A 19,866-nucleotide genomic window follows, 5' to 3' on the forward strand; every position below is an offset into this window, starting at 1 on the left:
TGCAGATTACAGCAAACACTGAACTTGTCAGGTACTAATCTCATGCTTTGATATGACTTCTTTAATTCTTTGAGTTCTGCATTTTAAGTATCTCCTTACATAATTTACTATGTATTTGGTGCCTTTGCTGTACAGTACATTGGTAATCTTGGCTTGAAAGAGAAGAACAAATTTCTAGGTAGTAGTTTCTGTTATTCCGCAATTCCTAGTTAAATACCAATTGATTTTTTCTTGTAATAGCAGAGAAATAGATAGACAGATTGTTAACTAGATCCACTTTTGATGGTGGTAAAGGAATCACAAAGGTGAACTTTACTTATTTTTTAAGGTGTTCCTTGGGAAGTGTGAGGAATGGCCTTTTTGCAGTGCACAATGGTGCACTGCCATGCCAAACCATCACAATTAGAGAAAGAGCACACTGCTCCGTGCTGGAAAAAGCCAGRGGCTGCTTCCTCTGTTGCTGGTTATTTCTGAGACTAAGGATGTCAGCAATGCTTAGGTCCTTAGGCAGTGCTAAAGGTGGAAGAGCACAAGATATGATGGTACATTGCAGTGRCCAGAGCCTTGTGGTACAGCAGTCACACTGCTATGCATGTCTAAAGCTACAAAGGTTTCCAGTCCCTGGGGTTGAATTTATCAGAACACCACGCTTTAAACCTCAGGAATATGGTCTTTAAATGGAAAAACCTGGACTTTATGTGTGATATAGAATAAAATGCATCTCCACATTTTGCAGAGAGAGAGAGTCAAGCCACGCWTGAGATGCAGCAATTTTCCGTGGCTTCATGGGCTGCTGCAAAGTTTACACTGTCCTCTCCTGATCCCTAGGAGAGCCAGGTTTTTTCCATCATAATAAAGTTTCAGGTGTGGGTCCACTGAAGCGAGGTCTCTGCTCTCACGGTCTTTCACTGATCACCGTTCACAGTTTCTCTTATCCCAGGCCTTCTCTTATCTGTGCCTCCCAAGGCCATATCCATGCCCAGGACCTGGGCAGGATGTCAGCACCCACATGACACACACTGTCAGCCCCTCTCTCCTTGCAGGCACAGTGACCAAGRCAGACAGACAGTCCCTCTACCATGTGGGATGACACTGCACACTGCAGGTGGGAGCTCTGCTCAGGCTGGACAAGAGGGAGCACTGAAGGCTGCATGCTGAGGGCCTGGAAAACCTAGTCTGTAATCCAAGGAAAAATTCAGCTGTAAGTGCAATGCAGTGGCAAGCCTGGTCTGAAAGTGCCTCTCCTCCCCACCTCTCCCTCCTGCTAGGAAGGGAGGATGTCCGGTGCCAGCAGTAACATTCCAGTAAAGCTCCATGCACGAGACAGAGCTGCAAGTTTCTCAGCTCTGTGGTCACCATCAATAATGCATTCTCAGCAGAGGACAGGATGGAAGAGCCAGGCAGCTATCAGTGCTCTCAGGCTGCTCAGTGTTAGCACTGTCTCTCCCTCACTGATGGTGGCTGTGTGTGCAGAGGGTCGCACGCTCCCAGYGAGGATGCACCAGTAGGGCTGGAGGGTTGTGCCCTAATCTCATGGCAGCCTCAGCTCAGGCTGTCAGGTTTGCTTAGAATGAAGGAAATCATGTTTCTTCCTGCCTTTCCCTCCTGCCCCTTACTTAAATAACCTCTTCTGTGGCTTAAGGAAGAGGTCCAGATGGCAAACAGCCTGCAGTTGCTCTGCCTGGGGAATAGTGCGAGGAAACAAGTCTCACACGGCAGGAATAGCTCATGGACTTGCTGGAGCTTGTGGAGAGCAGGACTCCTTTAATCACCCTTTCTCAAGGTAAACTGCATACTTTCATTCAGCTTCACTTTTCGTGTTCCCCCTTTTCCCCCCTCCCATTTGATGCAACTAATTCAGCTCTGGTCATAGGTATTTGTACAAGGCTTTCCATTCTAGAAATCCTCAAGGACTCCATTCACACATGGAGGGTAACATCAGGCATTTTTCTTTCCCCGCCATGCCTTCACACACCCCTTCTAGATCATGAAATACCTACCCACAAGTTCAAGTCTAAATACTTAACCCTCAAAATGTGCTGAACCCCTACTTCATGTGGATAGGCCTTAACTCAGATATCAATTTTACCTCACAACAGGGGGATTATTCACATGAGTCAAGGAGATACACCCTCATCCTTCTCCATCCCTTTTCTGCTTCTGGGATAGGTGTACACTGTCTTTAGTTCATAGTCTAAATCTYGTCACTTTTGTGTTTTTTTGTTCTCAGATGTCTAAAAGCTTTCTCTAGAAGCAGAGAAGGGAGGATGCAAGGGGCTTGCAGTGCTTGATGATATRTGCTGGGGATGCCCTGAGCAGCAGCCATGGCTGTGGAGTAGCTGGGCAGAACTGAGAGAAGGAATCAAGTCCAGGCTGCTAAGGTAAGTGTGATTAGAGGAAAAAGATTAAAGTGTAATGACATGATTTTATGACATTGTGATCCACAGAGGTGTTCTTGTCATGGAGAGAACCAGGAGCAAGATGGTATGCAACAGAAATGTGTCAGTTAAAGACATTTAACTGAAAGTATGGTCTTGGACAGGCTTTGGGTTGATTTCCATAAGGAGATATGGGTTATAAAATGAATAGGTTTGATGTTGTTTAAGGGAAGTTGGTTCAATACATGAGGATGGGACAGATGAGGATGGGACAGATGAGGATGGTACCACTCACTGAGGAACAGCTCTCCTCTCTTTGCTTCCCGGGTAATGGGCCAGGAGCTCGGCAATGGTGCAAAGGCAGAACTTGCAGAATGGACAGGCTGGGGCATTGCTCAAAGGGGACAGAGCTAGTATGCTTAGCATGTGTCCTGGTTTTCAGAAGTTTTAAGTTTTGCTGAGGTCAGTATTCTGAAGTGCACAATCTTGGCACAGCTCTCTGCCAGCAAATTCCATAGCATTTAAAATAAGCTATTTTCTCCGGACTATGCATTTAAGCATCTATCATTACTCCCTGGTTGTGCAGGTGGCATGATTTTGTCCCTAGCTGTAGGTAAAGGACCTGCTGAAAGTCTGTGGAAATCTTCCAGTTTTGCCTTATGCTATATAGGACTGAAACAAATTATATCTACAGGGCACAGCTGCTGTCAGAGCAGAATAAGGTTCTGAACCTTATTCTATGCATAGRGTTCTGAACCAAACCCCATTGGAACCCCATTCTTGCTGGTCACAGTATCTCTCATAAAGTAAGAGTAAGACACAGCTCTCTCCCTCTCTTCAGTTCTTACCCTAACACATCTTGCCACACATATCCACTGGCATAATCTTCATCTTAACTCCTCTGTAAGGCATTAACTCTCTCGAAACCAGAGTATACACATTACTGCTTGCGTGCTTTTGCTTATACTTGCACAAGTGGCAATTGGAGAGGAGGAGTCCTTTGTTTTCTCTGGCTGAGCTACACACTGACCCAAACACTCTCCTCCTGCACCTCCAGCCATGTTTTCCCAGCCATATCCATGATCCATCTCCTGTCCCTTCACCACAGACCAGCATGTCTTTGTTCCTGTGCCAGTGCTGCCATTCCCTTGATCCCCACTACCTGGAGGTGCTGCCTGTCCTACATTCATATTTCCTGYTTACCCAGACTTGAAATTTGTGCTACTGTAATTCATCACTTCCAGAATTGTTTAGATTTATGCCTGTATGGTCAAGACACTTCCTCCAAGATTCTGTCTCTCATGATTAAGATAGGGAAGAAGGCCTTTGACCCCAGCCACAGTCATGGCTCTTCTTTTGATCTCAGCACAGGGACACCTGCACAAGGGTAAGGGTTTTCAGCCTGCTAGAAGTTCTCTTGTAGAGTAGAGGAGCCTGGTGTGGGTTCAGGAGAGGACATGCGTGGCTGGCTCCTGGCAGTGACAGAGTTCCCACCAGTGGTATACAGATGTTGACAACTTAGTAATTGTGAGAGCTATAAAACTGGCTGGTCCTGTTTGACTCCAAAACTTTGATCTAGATATTCCTCTTGGGGCCTTTGAAAACATAACAAACTCTACATTTAAATGGGAGTTTTGCAGCCAAAAATATGGATAATCCAAGAATCATCAAATTAACAAACACAATGACGCAGTTCTGTTTTGTAAACACAGTGGATGCAACTAAGCTCCCATGAAAAGCCACAAGGCTGTGAAAACTGAAATGTTTATTCTTCCATTACATTGAAGGACACTCATAAAAATAAAATAAAGTAAATAGATGCTGAGTCCAGAGGATTCCCAAGTATCAAAAAGGGGAGAAAGTCTGTAAGGGAAAGAAAAAGAAATAAGGGTCAGTTATTGAAGTTGTTTTCATTTATAATATCTATTTCCCCTTCTGTTGCTTGTTCCAAACCGCATGTTTCGAGGAAGATTTTTATGCTGGAAAACCTCAAGTGGTGYGTCTAAAGAAAAGACCTGATGTCCAGCACATATTTTCCTTAGTCATGCTGGCTGCAAAAGAGATGGATCACGTGTTGTTGGTGGATTTCCCTCCTTGCAAGGTGCTCCATTGACTTKCTGCAATATATTTAGTGGATGAATCACACACAGATCCCTTGCAGATATGYAGCCACGTCTGCATGTGATCCTTAATTAGGTAAACGTGACCAGATATTGGGCAATACACAGGCATCTTGTATATTAAATATAAATATACAGAGACAGCAGGAAGTTGGCCAGTGTGACACCCACCACGAGAAGGGCCAGAAGGAGTATCCTGGGAACCACAGGCCTGTCAGCCTGACCTCACTGCCTGGCAAGATGATGAACAGATCATCCTGGATGTGACCACATAGTGCACACASGACAACCAAGGGCAGACCCAGACAGTACAGGTTTAGGAAAGGCAGGTCCTACCTGACTAACCTTTTATCTCCTTTTATGAACCAGGTTACACTTCTAGTGGATGAAGAAAAGCCTGTGGATATAACCTACCTGACTTCAGCAAATCCTTTAATACTGTCTCCAGTGGCATTCTCCTGGAAAATGTGATGGCTTATGGCTTGGACTGGTGCACCCTTTGTTGGGTGAAAACTGCCGGGATGGCTGGGCACAGACAGTGATGGTGAGKGGTGCCACATCCAGTTGGCACCTGGTCAAGAGTGGTGTTTCCAGAGTTCTGTATTGGGCCCAGTACTGTTCRATATCTTTGTTAAGGGCCTGGATGAAAGGACTGAGTGCACCCTCAGTATATCTGAATATAACACCAAGTTGAGTGTGAGTGTTGATGTGCTGGAGGGCAGGAAGGCTCTGCAGAGGGATCTGGACAGGCTGGRTCCATGGGCTGAGGCCAATGGGGTGAGGTTCAACAAGGCCAAGGGCCGGGTCCTGCCCTTGGCTCACAACAACCCCAGGCAGTGCCACAGGCTGGGACAGAGGGGCTGGAAAGGACCTGGGGGTGCTGTGACAGCAGCTGAACATGAGCCAGGGTGTGCCCAGGTGGCCAAGAAGGCCAATGGCATCCTGGCCTGGATCAGCAATGGTGTGGCCAGCAGGAGCAGGGCAGGGATTGTCCCCCTGTCCTGGGCACTGCTGAGGCCACACCTCGAGGGCTGTGTCCAGTTCTGGGCCCCTCCCTGCAGGAAGGAACTGAGGGGCTGCAGCGAGTCCAGAGAAGGCAACGGAGCTGGGGAAGGGTCTGGAGCACAAATCCTGTGAGGAGCAGCTGAGGGAGCTGGGGGTGTTCAGCCTGGAGAAAAGGAGGCTCAGAGTGACCTCATKGCTCTCTGAACTGCCTGAGAGGAGGCCATGGCCAGGTGGGGGTTGGTCTCTTCTCTCACCTAACCAGTGACAGAACAAGAGCACAAAGCCTCAAAACATGCTAGGGAGAGTACATGTTGTACATCAGGAAGCATTGCTTCATGGAAAAGATTGTCAAACATTGGAATGAGCTTCCCAGGGAGGTGGTGGAGTGACTGTCCCTGGAGATGGTCAGCAAACTAGAAATGGCACTTTGTGCTTTGACCTAAATGACAAGGTGGTGATCAGTCAAAGGTTGGACCCTATGATGTCAAATGCTTTTTCCAACCTAAATGATTCTGTGGTCGTGTGATACTCAGGCATCCCTTGAGGCCATACAGGACAGAGCAGTACCCAGTATCTTCACATTCAGTTTTGAGAAGGAAGGGTAAGGAGGAGTGCAGAGATAAGGTTTCTGCTCTGCCTGAGCAATGGCTCTGATGGCTTCACAAACTCCATTTCTTTTCATCTGCTCGCACACTCTTATGATCCCAAATTCATAGGCATCTTGGCAATCCAGTGCAAACCTTCTCTCACCAAATATTTTGTCTTCCCTGCCTTTTTTCTCAAAAGCTTTCCATTTCCTTTCTTGACACTCATTCTACCTTCCAGCACTTTAGGCACTCCATACAGTGCTGGGGAATCTGCCCCTTCAGGTGTTCTTTTCATGCCACCTTCAGAAAGCTCCATTCTCTYAACAAACCCTCCTGCCTTCTCATCCTTTATAATCCCTGCTTTTCTCATGACCTGAATTATTATCCCTGTAATTTGTTTTRTCTCTGTTTGACTTGTCTACCTTCTGTGGCAAGCAGTGTAGAGTGGGGAATGGGGCTTGCTCTGTCTCGAAGTTTGCTAGTATCTGAGTCCTCTTCAAACAGCAATAAATCTTGTATCTGCCTCATTATGCCTCTGCTTCACACTCTGTTTGGTCTGGATCTGATGGAAAAACCCTCTGGCACATTTGGATTGCAGAAYAGGTCTTCCAGAAGCTCTGAGGGATCCACGCTAGTCTTTCCCTTGGAGCACAGCTCTTCCAATCTTCACTGAGGCCCAGGAACATGGAAGGTGCTCAGGGTGCCAGAGGGAGGATAGTTTTCTTTACTTAAAACTGAAGTGGAAGAAAAGACAAAAATTGGGGAAAATATTACTATAAATGGAGAGAATCTTATCCCCTGCTGGCAGGAGTATTTTGTGAGTCATGGTTATTTTCTTTTGAATACAGAGCTTCTCTGAGCTGATTAAGTGGAATTAACAATACACACAGGAATCCTCATAGTTCCCTGTTTCTCTGATCCCTGCGGCTCCTGTTTTACCTCTCCTGCCTTTGGGAACACTTGAGGAATTTATTAATGAGGCCCAATTACAGAAAATTGTGGGTTTATAATCAACGTTCTCGCTAATGCTTGAAGGGAGCTTTTAACTCCTTGGGAATTTAAAACMAACACCAAAACCCACCTTCCCAGGCATTGTTGCTCCCCAAAACAGCCAGAATGAGAGCTGGCCAGTTATCCCTTCTGGGGCACTGCAGCTGCATCACCAGTTCAGCTGAGGCTCCCAAGCAGCAGCATGTCACAGGCTCAAGATGGCTCTCAACACACTGCACACTGGGGAGAACACAGGCAGGAAAGGGTTTCAATTAACTCTCCAATTATTGCCCAACATYGCATTTATTTGATCAAATTACTTGTACTGTGTGCAAAGCAGGGACKCCTGGGAATGCTTGATGCTAACTCTGAATAAGGGGTTGAGCTGAAAGGCACTCAGCGGGTCCTGGCACATCTTCTTGAGCTGAGAGGGGCTCCTTCAGCATGGACTTAATTGTGGCATTTGGAATCTTCTAGCTCCTTCCACAGACAATAAACCTTGAAAATGGACAGCTGCTGAGAGGCCAAGATTGGCAAGATGTTTCTCCACAAGCAGAGTGATGTTGCTGGTGTTAACATGAAAGTCTTCTGTAGAAACCAAACAAACAGAGAAAACAAGGGCTTGGTTTTGGTGTATAAGTCTATATTGCTGAATAAAAGGAGACAGTAATTGATTCCTGGTCCTGAGGACAGGTAAAGCGAAGTCACTCTATACSACCATCTACTTCTGGATGGGGTCCCTAAGAAACTATTGTTATTCTGAGTGTGTTGTAGGGGTTTTTTAAAGTTCTTGAAAAAAATTAATATATGCATTGCTTGACCTTGGATAGAGCATGTGGACAGTGACGGTTCCGTGTCTTTGGGAAAGTGTTGAAGGGATGAGGAACTATGCCTGATCAGAAGAGCTCATTCATGGCTCCTCCTGGGAACCTCCCCTGACCAAATTATTTCCCAATTCAAGGCTGGGCGTTGTGTTGGAGAAATCTGGCTGTGGTCTTGTAAAGCAAAGCTAAGGGGTGAACAAAGAAATAAGCTCTGCAGACCAGTGGCTTTCCAGAGGCTACGCTCCTCCATGGACCTTTTCCAGCAGTAGGGATGAGCATGTCTCTCTCATGGAACTTTCCAGATGTCTCACAAAAGCTTACAGTTGAAGCAGTAATAAGCCTCTTTTCCCCTCTCTGCCCAAAGACTAATTTCACAGGACTTGCAGGACTTTCTGGACACATTCACCGTTTTCTCAAGTTGGGTTCAAAGGCTACTGAGGTAGGACTGAGAAGCAGCTCCAGAGAAGTGTGTATTTAGGGATTGTGTGAACACATGCCTTGTTTTACTCAGAATTGTGGCTGAAATCTGATCACATCAATTCCACCGTTTTTTACAGGACTGCTATAATTTCTGAACACTTTTGGCCCAGAAGAAAATTACATCAGTGTATTCTATAGCTCAGGGAGAGTACAAAGCTCTACACTAGAAGATTTTCTTCACTCCTACCTGCCAACCAAGGCTGCACACGAACTTTTACTATTCTACCCATCCAGAACTGGGGCTATAGATATTCTGTATTTCAAAAGGAAAAAATATTCCTGTTCATTGCCTACCGTATGACATGACAACAACACAAGTCGTCCCTCCCCCAAGCACCTAGACTAGTTTCTGGTAGGTCCATCAGTAATGTGTGGAAGTTTGGTGTTCGTTAATGGGTATTTAAAAGTCTGCTTTCCTCAGTGAGAAGCTTCACTTAAAAACGAGTACCAACAAAGTCTGAATCCAGCACCATCTGCAATGACAGTGACAAACACATGGCTCCTCTCCAAATATGGCAAGGAAATCGAAGCCCTCCACGCCAAGCAGACGAGATTTCTTAAGCAGAGAGACCATTTTCAGACTAGCTTTGTAATCAAGATTCTAGTTATTGCCACAACTCAAGGAGAGTTGTGGAGCTGAGTACAGTAACCAGTGGCATCAAGCCTCCTGTCACATCATACAAGGGAAGCTCTACCTCGGGCTCTGCAGCTGCTTGTCAGTGAAGCACTGYTTTCCTGGGACAAGCAGGGGTAACCTGGTGACAAGGAGCTGACACCTGTGGCCCTGTGCCATCTGCAAGCTCACAGGGCTGCAGACACCTCCAGCTAGATAAGCCCCTTTTGTATTTATAGGATTATTAGCTATTGAGAGTTATGTCTGTTCACAGGGCAGAATATACCCTTTACACTATATTACTCACTGCATGAGTCACCATCTTGGATAACATGTTTCCTATATTTGGTGAGATGACCCAATACRTTGCACTTCCATCCAGCCTTACATTCCATATACACACCACTATCTTTCCTTTTCTACTGTAAAAGCCCCAAAACATAAACCTAGTTGTCCTACAAATTTATTATGTTTGTATTTTTATTTTTTGCATAAACAGTGGCAGGACTTGCAGTATTAAGCCAGACCAGCCATGCTTGCTGATAGCATCTCAATTATGCCAAGTTCATATGTATCCTAATGAAAGATGTGCTAATTGACAGGAGGACTCCAGTGGTYGGCTAGATTAGAACAGAGAGGGCATTTGACTTCAAGAATTTATGCCATTCCACTGGAACCAATGAGACTATTCAGGTGCTTACAACCAAGCACATGCATATTTGTTGGCATRGTTGCTACACTATTGTTCTTGCGAGGAAGGAGTAGTGATCCATCATCATCAAGTGTAACAGGGTGCTAGGGGCTTCTTTCATTAGAGGGAACGGCAAAATTCCCATTGATTTCAATGGAAGCAGGGGCAGGCTCTGACACAGTAGTAGTAAGCTTGTGTAAACAAAAGTTACAGCACAAGTTCCTCATTACAAGTATTTATGATGGCGGTGGAGCCTGAGAGTCTTTTGGGTGTGGAGCCTCTGAATTAAAGCAATTATTAGTTCACTTTTCTCCAGTGTAATTAAGGCTAAGGCACATCAGCATCAACACACCAATTTTGAATATGTGGGAGCTGAATTCTAAAAGTGGTATTACCTCAAGTCAGAGGTTTCTGAGAAAGCATAAATTGCAGTGAAAGACATTTCCACCTCTACACATTTATTTATTGACTTTCTGCTACAGTGAAATTAGTTTTAGTTTTGTTACTCTGATGGTTCTAGAGCAGTGGTCATCACTTCCTCAGGGTAGGGAACATCAAGCCTTTTCTAATGCATGYCTGAACTCCATTACAAATACCATGTAGAGGGTCACACAGTTARATGAATTTGCCTTTCCTATCCCATTTCCCTCTTCATGTAGCCAGCAGACAACTTACTACAGACAGTAAGGCTTCCAGCTGAAAATAAATGTTATAGTCAATTCTGGGCATTTATGACATGAAGAAATATTAGTTCACAATGCAATGTTCAGATCCAAACTTACCCCCCTGCTCGTATTGAAAAGTAAGTAGCTGATTGCTCTATGACTCTATATCAAGTAGCAAAAAAAACAATGTGACCAAATAAGGGATAAATAAACCAAGAATCATTTGAGACTGCAAATTCCAGAGAGGTTTCAGCTCAGGACCCAAACCCAAGATTATCATGGCTGCAGACATTAAATTATAAAGCWGTTCATATGCATTGCAAGTATTTTCCATTTATAAATTTCTGCATATTTCCCAATTAGGTCCTCAAATTTGAAATCTGCGTGAGACATATTGCTGATTTTTGGAACATACAAACAAACTATTGCCTTGGACCCCCACTATACCTTTGATCCAGATCTAGGGTTAGGCTTDGAAATCTGATGAAGGTACAATAAGCAAACAGAGAAAAATTATCTGATTATCTGCCACAGTTTTACTCACAGAATGAGTCTCCTCATTCCCTTTAAACTGAAAGTATAAATGCTTGCATTGGGTTTTTTTTTTTCCATTTTTTGCAAGTATAAATGCATTTACTAAGTATGTTTTATGATCTATAATGGAATTTAGGGTATTGTCACTAGCCAGGAGAGGGCTTTAAATATTTTTGAATCCTTTAAGCTTTTGCTTCATTGTGATGGAAGGACCAGAATAGCAGCAACTTGGGGGTTTTTTTTGAGCCTAAATTGCTAGTTTTATATATATATATATATATATATATATATATAAAAAATATAGATGTATATTTTTATATAAAATATATAAATGTATATGTATATATATATTTATATATTTGCTTTATATATTATATAAAGTACACTAAGATGCTGACTACTGCATTCTGAATAAATGCGCTGTGTCTCATTCAAGTGGTACAAACATGACAGAGAAAACATCTCACTAAAATCTTTAATTAGCACTTTCAAGGATCAGACTAGCTCTTCACTATGGTATTGAGTTTTAAAATCCCTGCATCTATTAATTGTAATTAAAATGCCCTTTTTCTTTTATCAGCTAATCAATTTATTCCAATACTCTATTATAATTGAGTGAATACTAACTGGTCTTGATCATCTTGTTTTCAATGGGATTCTAATTTATTACACCTGCTCTTACAGCAGTACCTGTAAGTTTTTTACAGGAACTCTCAATCTCTAAAAATGAGATGGAAGTGTAGGAGAAATAAGAATTCTACCAGTCAAGGATTAAATATTTTAATTCCCTGAGCATTGATATAAACCTTTTCCAATCYAATTTTCTGGCCAATCTGAAGTGCAATTTCTCAATTCTAGTTTCAATTTGATCCCTCCTAGGTGTTGTGAAATTTATTTTTCTTTTGGTCAACAYTACCTTGAATCTCTCCTCCTTGAATAAGCTGCTGTATGTTACTTAGAGTTGCAAGCAATATCACAGAGTAAAAGAAGCCATGCACTCAGAGTGCAATGGCAAAGTTGCCAGCTGTTTTAATAGCAGTTTATTTATAGATATTCTCTAATCTAGAACTCGACCATTTAATGACTATATGGAAGCAAAAAAATTAATCTGTGCAATTTTTTGACATTACTGATTTTTCGTAAGAGGACCATCAAGTCTCAGCTGTCTAATATTAAAGGCATAGATTTTTTCCTATTTCTCACYTCAGAGGAATTCTTTCCTTGAGCTTTGCAGGTTGAATCAGGTCATGTGATTTGCTAATCTTCTGCAGCACAGTTTTGGTGATTTACAAAGTAGGTTCAATTATCCTGCAAATAAAGGATATCTTCTTGCAGAGAAAGAAAAATAAGAATATRAACAACAAACTTTTCTGCATTTTCTTGGCACAGGGTCTTTCCACATGAGAAAGTCTGAATTTCCTCTTGYGCATGTGTCTGCCTGAGATGTTATACTGCAATGTATGTACTTGAAATTCATGATCAGACATGACCAGGAGAGAAGACATTAAATCTAAAAATGTTTTGTGCAGATCCTGCTTCAAACATCATAATCTGTTTGTTCATCTGATAATGGGAGAGGCTGCAACATTAAGGGAAAAGAGGGTTTTTACATACAAGCCTTGACTTGAACCCTGACAGCTTTTTACAAACTTAATGCAATATGAAACTTCTATTTTGTGAGCATGAGATGTTCTGGAGTTTGCAGAATATATAGTATGTCAAGTGTGCCTTTCTCCTTCCTCCTTTCCTTTCAAGCTCCTTTTTTCCAGTGCACATGTGGGCTTTGGTTGAATACTGTGACAAGTTCCTTGGATGACCTCCAACAAGTCGCTGGGAAGGGCTGTCCTTGAGTCACTGAGTTCTRGATTAGGAGCCAAATCAACTCATGTCCATGAGCAAAATGGAAGATAAAATAATTCTTTCCCCTCCCATTTGATTTTAAATTGCTTTCCAGAGCAGGGACTGATTCCAAAGCAGATATGTCAACAGTGCAATTACARTGTATCTTTATACATTATTTTTTTTGGTAGAATATAATAACGCAAATGACTACCATGATACTACAGAAGATTACAATACTTCAATACTTCTGGAACTCTACGTATGGCTGTGGTATCACTGAGATAAATAAACCATATGTTTTTGTACAGCGTCACACACTTTATTTCAAAGTAAACCGATTCCATTATAATGTAAGTTGTAACACTGTCTTTCTCTTCTTTCAACAGAAATGCTGTATTTTATAGAACACTAAYAAAAGGATGAAATTACACACAGAATAAACAAATCTGCTTTCTCTGTGTGCCTCCTTTGAGTGTCTGCTTCCCTGGTGGTACTTGGCAGTACTGAAACTTTATTATGACTGGGTTTTGTAACAGCAATCATACCCCAGGTATGTTTTTTTACCCCAGGTAAAAATACTCAGACATGACTCACCAAAAGAAGAGATCTTTGCATTCCTACAGTTAATTCTGCACGTTGCGTATTGGAGTTGTGGACAAATATTTCTGTGCTCACCACCTTTCACTGTGAAGCAGAGGCTCTAAACCATGCAAGTTCCTCCTGGCTTTGCTGTTTGCTTGCCTAGCCTGTCAGAGATTAGATGTGYGAAGCATTTTTTCATGTTACCCAATCTTCTTGACAAACAATTAAAAGGGCTTCGGCTCTAAAATTATAATGTTGAGATAGACATTATCACCTTTTTATAAACTAGGTAAAAAAATGAACAGAGAAATGCAGAATTTTTAACAAAACAGAAAACACAACTTTGGTTGTTTGTGACCGCTTTTCATTACGTGCAGATGTCTGAACTCCTCAGATCCCATGCCACCTTGTGTTTATCTCCAAAGCAAAATTATCCTCTCTGGGCTGTGTGATTAAGCAATCCAATTACCAGAGTTCATTTTTGCAGCATTCTGTGATACATATTGTAATTGAGAWTTTTGAGCCGTTTTTCATTTCCAGTTCGACTGTTGTCTGTTAAGATCCTACATCTGTCTTGGGACTCAGGACTCAGAATAATTTCAAGGCTTATGTTCTGTTTTGATGGTACCAAAATATGTGAGAGATCCTTGTGGGAGTTCAACCCAACAAGTGAGAATACTGTGACTTATCCTGCTTTTCTGAGATCGCTGATGTACTGGCCAACCAACGTCAATCCAGGAAGGAAGATTCACTCTGGCCTTCAACACAAAACAGCACTGGGAAGGAAGGGGATGGAGGCCCTCAAGAGCAAAGGGAAGGGTGGGAGAGCTGATAGGGCTTCTGGTTCAGAACTGTGTCAAATAATTATTGACCAGAATTACACCGGCCCAATAACTTCAGCACAGTATCTCTTGCCCACTSTTAGATGTCCATACTTGCATTTTGATGCCTTTAGGTTGACTTTGCATACTAAGAAATCAGGGCTCCGGCTGCATTTTCCAAAATTTTAAATGCAACTTGAACAACCTGGAGCATTTTTTGTTGCTTTTTTTTTTTTTTTTTTTTAAGTCACCATGAGGCAAAAAATGTTATTTTTTGAGGACGCAAAAGCACAACAGCATTCAGAAAAAATTGACTCAGAATCTGTTTCATCATAATGAAAGCATTTACATCCCCGCAGAGGTTAATTTCCCTGATTCTGCACTGCTCTCAACGTGTGCTGCATTCCCAGGTTACTTTAATAAATGATTCTCAAAGTAGCTACAGGCATTCTGCTGCTGGAATAGAGTGTGGTTTTCCAAAGCAAACATCTGTGGGGGTTTCCAGATGCAGGAAGAGCATGGAAGTGGGTGTTATCCCTCAATGGGAAGGGAGGAATGTGGCTAGCAGCAGCAAACACTTGGATCTAACAARACATGTGCGTAAATGTGTCAATATTTTGCCATTTAGAACAAAATAAAATAAGGAAGGCAAGGTAAAAAAAAAAACCAAAAAAAAAACCACCCAACTTGGGAGAGAGTATAAAAAACCCAATCTKCATGAAAGGGAAAATTTGTCATGTTTTTGTTTTTTTCATGGCTCCTTTCCACAACCCAGGACTGTTCAAAGCACAAGCACAAGGGACTTTCCCCAGGAACTTCCCACATTAACACAGCTGGAAATATCAGGGACAGACAAAGATTCATAGATGCCACAGAGACGTTGTGAGAATCAATCCTTATGAGCAAAAGGAATAAAAAAATTGCCCAAGGAAAATCTAGGACTAATGAAGAGAAATTCTGCCTTCCTTCTAGCTTTCCTTTCTCTCCCAATTGTGGGGACTTCCTTCTAGCTTCCATCTAGCTGACTGAGGTCACAATTTTACCACTGATCTTAGGCTACTTGGAGCATCAGCTGCCATTTCATCTATAGGAGCCTCCCTCCTAATCAATATGCAGTGGGTTTCAAAGGGTCTAAAAGCCTTTTGACAAATATAGGTTTATTRTATATTTCCCTCAGATTTCACTTGATGTGAAACTGCCTGAGAGGTGTGTTTGTATCGTCACAGCACACAAGAAAAGAGAACCAAAACAGGACAGAAATGTACAGCTGGGGTAAAATGTGCAAGGAACTTCTTTGTGCTGGGCTGAAGATCAGACAAGCTTATAAAAAGGGCAGGGAATGCTCATTATGGACTGAGTCAGCCCAGCAGCTGTGWGGATCCTCCCTCCCCACTTCAATGATTTTATTGTTGACCCAAGCCACTGGCAGATACTCGGGAGAAATCCTCTTGGCCCTGCATCTGCCCCTCTGTTGGATTCAATCAGGCCTGGGCTCTTGGTGYTTCAGTTGTCTTTGTGAGGTCTTGCTTGATGTGACCTCTCCTGGTGGGATGCAAAGGCAAGGGAAACCCGGGGTGCTGTGCAGACCTGACCCATGCACCATCCTGGAAGATCACAGCTGAGCTAAAATGAAAAAACAAATGCTCCTGAGTACCTGATGAACACTGACTAGAACTGAAAGCTTCAGATTCTTAAATTAGATCCTCCTGTGGTTGCAGGTGTTGCCTTTGCCCATACAGCTAATAATGGTTCAGGCTTGTGCATTTTTCAGATTCTTTTGTTCAAATTTTACCATTCAGGTTCACTTTGGGCTGGGCTTTCCCTGTAAATCTGCCACTCACTTCTCTGTCAATTACTGAATGCATTTCCACCAGTGTAAAATCTGAGAATTTTGAATTGCACTGTTTCCTGTCCTGGTTACTTCTTCTAAAGGTTATTTTGAGGAAGATGTCAGAAAAAAGACAATAGTCTTCTTTCTCTTTACTTTGTCACCATTGAGAGAAGGTTGATTGGTCACTRATGTGCATCATGTCCTAGACTCCAAGGACAGCCCTAGTTCTCTCTGAAGCAGCTGTTTTTGCCCATGTGTTCTAGATAGAACCATAAAGGCACTGAAAGAATTCACAGTGCCGTGTTCTATGACAAAAATAAACAAATAAACAAATACATACATAACTACATAAGGAACTCKAGGCATGAAAAAGCTTTACAACCCAAAGAATGTTCAAAGAAGAGCCCTGCTCTGGTCTGCGCCCACTGCTGTGAAATAAATTGAACTTTGGCTGGCAGCATCACAGAGGGTTCACCTGCCTGGCATCAGAGACAGCCAAGGAGGATGCAGCCAAGGGAGTCACATGCTTTGTCTGAGAAAATACAAGCCTTGAGAGTATACAATTATCTTTTCACAGCATGCTAAACAGTTTCTGGTCATCGGAGGGCTGGCTGATCACACGTGTGAAAGAAGATCACTTCTTAACGTTTTGTCTGTCTATCTTGCCCCTCTGCCATTGTATCTGACTGCCTTTAATCTGCCAATAAGCACACAGGTGCTGCTGCACCATTTTATTTTGCTTTCATTTTCAAAGCATTTTTGTAATAGTTCGGTGTTCTGCATGCTGAGATCCTCACGGTGCGAAGAGATAAACCCTTTGTTTAAGTTAAAAGAGACCTAAAATTCTTGCTCCGAGAGGTGAAAAGGGCCATCTGAACCAGGGGCAGAACTTAAAAGCTCCTAGCTTGTTGCTTTGATCTCAGAAAGCAGACATTGTTTCCAGCAGTGGAAAGGATCATAACATACTGCCCTAGGTTAACTTGTCCTTCCCCGAATAAACTTCACAGTGCAGATAATTCATGGTAAACAGTGATCTGCTATCTAGCAATTGAGTAGTTAACAAGCTGCCTCTCCCCCAAGAGTCTGCTGGGTGTGCTGGGTTGCTGAATGATACAGCTCTCTCCCTCTCATGCTCCAACGCCTCTCTTTTTGTCATTTATATGCACAAAATTGCAATGGAAGCGCAGTAACCAAGCTCATTTCTGTTTTGTCAGGAATCAGATCCGAGTCCTTCTGTTTTTGAGCTAGTTGCACTAGCTCAGCATGTGTTTCTGGYTGTCCTTAAGGGCGAGGCACCTCCGCTCTCCCTGTGCAGTCTATTTCTGCTGGAGGCTGGGAGCGCTGCCTAATTGCACTGCAGGGGAGGCGTATCAASTGTTCCAGCAATAACCTGCTGCAGATTCTCCCAAAAACCCTCACACAGCCATAGTGCAGTATAACCGACTTGCAGGCAGCAGAAACAGGAAACTCAGGAAATGACCAAACAGACCTACCAAGAGTTCAGAGTTGTTTACAGCACCAGGTAGAAATTCAAAATGTGAAAGACAAGGTTAGCATGGCTTATGCTAGAAAGCTTCAGCTTGGCCCTTCTGTATGACTGTCCGACGTGATTGCATGTAAATCTCATGTGTACACTGCAGTGGTACAGTCCTACGAAAGCCTCAGTTCACCTTTCCAAACAGCCTGGCAGAACACAATAGAACCATTTTAATCTGCACTGAGATTAAATCTGAGCACTCCAAATCAGACTTTTCCTTTCATTGAATGTAAACAATCAAATCTCACTGTGAAGCCCTTTCCTGCTTTACTCAGCAACAGGCTCTTGCATTTCACCTCTCTTTTATTTAGCGAGCACGCTCTTATTTAAGGACACTTTAAATGAAAGTGTTTTATATTCAACAGGAGGTATCTGAAAATCTGTTTTATCCTGGCAGTATAAAGCTGCAGGAAATCTGACCTGAACAACTCTCAGAAAAAGCTTTTTAAGCACCAAAGTCAGATTGTTATCTCCCTTACTCCTGTCTAAATCCAGAATATATCTACTGCTTTCTGAAGAGCTGGTTCATAGTTCCATGAGAAAAAGTAAGATAAAAATGGCTCATTTGCTTTTGCACAACTCTCTGGTCACTGGTCTCGCCCTTGCAGTGCTCTGCTCCAAACAACTTGCTCTACCTCCTGCTACCTCCGAGTGCCTTTCCTCGAATACCTTCTTGCCCACTTGGAAATGCAGGTATGCAAAAGTGCAGAAAAGCCTTCTCATTGCCAGGCAGACTCCCAGGCCTCTGCTCCACCAGCYATTGCCTGGGAGAGCCTCCAGCCTGCTCCAGCAGGAAGCAGCCTGGGCTGAGGGTGGGTTCTCCTGCCCTTCTCGGGACTCTTGCCAGTGAGGGAAGCACACCCARGCACCAAAAGCCAGCTTTAACCCTCCGAGGCCAAACTGGGAGGTCAGCGAGAGGCCACTTGTAACGTGACATCCCATGTGCACTGCCTAGCCCTGTCCTTTGGCAYGCATCTTTCTTTCTGCAAGGAATGTTAGGTAGTGTCAGTCATCTAAAAAATGCAGTTCACTTTCTAATCAAATCACAGAGAGGGAGGGGAGACCAAGAAAAAGAGGAGAAACTGGCAGGGAAGCCCATCATTCTGGTCTGTGATAATTAAATGGTGCTTGAATGTATACATTGAGAAAGCCCCATTTGCTTCCCCCTCCTCAGAGACTAATTTAAAACATATCACAGTTTTTGCAAAGGCATTCCTAATACTATTGTGCTGCAAATCCTGTCTGATCCAACCCTCAAATATTTATGTAAACTGAAATATGTCTGGAAAGAAGTCAAAAAAGTCCCCAGAATATGCCACACAATCTCATTCCCACATATCCCTCCCTCCTCATTTATATTCATGTTAAACCCTTTCCGACTGGTTCCCAGCTGGTAGGTGGTGGTTGGTGAGTGATAATTGCAGAGCCCAGTTTCTTTGAGTGCACTGATGGCCTAACCTCTTGCCAAAAAATTTAGTCTGGAATTTTCAGTAGCTGCAAAAGAGATTTTGCAGCAACCTTTTTTTGTTTCTTTTTTCCCCCTTTGGAAATAGATGCATGTAGTTTGGGAATTTTTATTATTTGCTATTGACAGTGTTCAGAAAGAGGTAATTTTTAAAATATTTATGTATMAGTCCTTCTGCCCTGGGGTCCAGAGTATGCTTACAGACTATATCAGCGYTAGCTGACAGATTCCAGTAAAGGCAGGATAGATATTTTTTAAATACAGGTACTTGTGAAAGCCTTCATTTGCCTGACCATTTGCAAATTGTGTCTGACTGTGTTGCAGAGATAAGGTCAACACATGCTGCCAGTTCACTTCTCAGTGGATTGGCTGTGCTGAGCAGTGCAAAGGATGTGTGCAAAACGTGCCACATTCTCAGCTGTACCTGAAGGTCCCCAGAGGTGACAAAAGCTGCAATTTCATTGATTCCAGCAGTGGAGAATGCTGCCAGGGCTGGAGGGGCAGGGGTGCGACAGGCAGCTCCCCACTGAGGGAGGATGACAGGATGCATCTGAAGTGTGCAATGTCCAGAAAGAGGGAAGCCCTGCTCACAAAGTGCCCAGAATTGTTCATGCCTGATCATTCAGTGTCTTCTGGTAATGAGCCTTCATGGGAAGATGGTGTTACTCCCTTCATGAAACTAATCCAGCATCTCTGTCTATATGGGGCACTTTAAAGTGTTCTTCTTCCTCATATCCAGCTATTTCAAACCCTTCATTTTGAAAGAAGATTGCATCAGCTGCTGCTGTGCAAGGTCTGGATGCCATGCTGAGCACCCCCAGAGCAGCCATAAATTGAAGAAGCACAAAATCCCAAAGCCACAGAGGTGGCCACATCCTTCTGCTCTGCAGCACAACAGCAA

At 43.1% G+C, this 19,866-nt stretch overlaps 1 long non-coding RNA gene across 1 annotated transcript; it reads left to right on the forward strand.

Annotated features, from left to right (window-relative positions):
- Positions 1–2,235: 2,235 nt before the first annotated feature.
- On the forward strand, positions 2,236–13,160 carry LOC130588764 (uncharacterized). Its single transcript, XR_008967019.1, has 3 exons — positions 2,236–2,381; positions 4,868–5,042; positions 13,116–13,160. It is a non-coding gene; the product is annotated as an uncharacterized LOC130588764 (long non-coding RNA).
- The last annotated feature ends 6,706 nt before the right edge of the window (positions 13,161–19,866 follow it).

This window comes from Malurus melanocephalus, unplaced genomic scaffold (assembly GCF_030028575.1).
Source record: "Malurus melanocephalus ecotype Western Australia unplaced genomic scaffold, MMel_1.1 scaffold_18, whole genome shotgun sequence".
In the NCBI taxonomy this organism is placed as follows: Eukaryota; Metazoa; Chordata; class Aves; order Passeriformes; family Maluridae; genus Malurus; species Malurus melanocephalus.